Source organism: Camelina sativa, chromosome 7, assembly GCF_000633955.1.
Source record: "Camelina sativa cultivar DH55 chromosome 7, Cs, whole genome shotgun sequence".
NCBI lineage: Eukaryota > Viridiplantae > Streptophyta > Magnoliopsida > Brassicales > Brassicaceae > Camelina > Camelina sativa.
In genome coordinates, this window is record NC_025691.1 from 25,097,277 (window position 1) to 25,098,088 (window position 812).

Here is an 812-nt window from a genome sequence, read left to right on the forward strand (position 1 = left end):
TAATCTCAAAATCAGTGGGAGAAGTGACTTGAGCCTTATCAACAAAATACTTCCATACTTCTCCAGAATACAAACAATCGAAGAACAGATGCTGACGAGTCTCATCCTGGTTGTTGCAAAGCAGACAAACTGAGGGAACCGAGAAACCCCACCTTACTAGTTTATCCCTTGTTAGGAGTCTATGACGTGCATTAAGCCAAGTGATGAATGAGTGCTTTGGAATCCTGCCTTTGATCCAAACTGATTCGAACCAGTCCACTTTGATACCCGGTGGGAATAAGAAATCCCAAGTTGCAGCTGTTGAGAAGACATCAGAGGCGGGAGCTTCCCCAAATTTCCAGAGAAACCTATCATCTGCATTATCGTCAAGAGGCATCAGTGGCGGAGTGGAAGGGAGGCAAGCTTTGAGCAGTTGTATGATAGGGCTGCGACTACGGGTGTTTGAGATCCACCATTGACCGTGAACCACCGCATTCGCAACGACATAAGAGAGTGGCAATCCTGAAACTCTAGGTCCCGAGAGACCCGTAATCTCCAGTAGAGGTCCCAAAGAAGTCCAATTGTCAGTCCAAAAATTACAGGTTATCCCAGAACCAATCTCACACACGATAAACGGTCTAGCCAAAGGTCTGAGTTTACAAAGTCTCCTCCAAATCCAGCTTCCTGAGGCAAAGCCATTAAGGTCCCAAAAGCAATGATTTTAGTTAGTCCACTTGGATGACTGTTTTTGATTTTTGGCCATAAACAATTTTTGAGCTATGTATGAATTTATAAGTTATGTATGGATTTAGTATGAACTTATGAGTATTAAT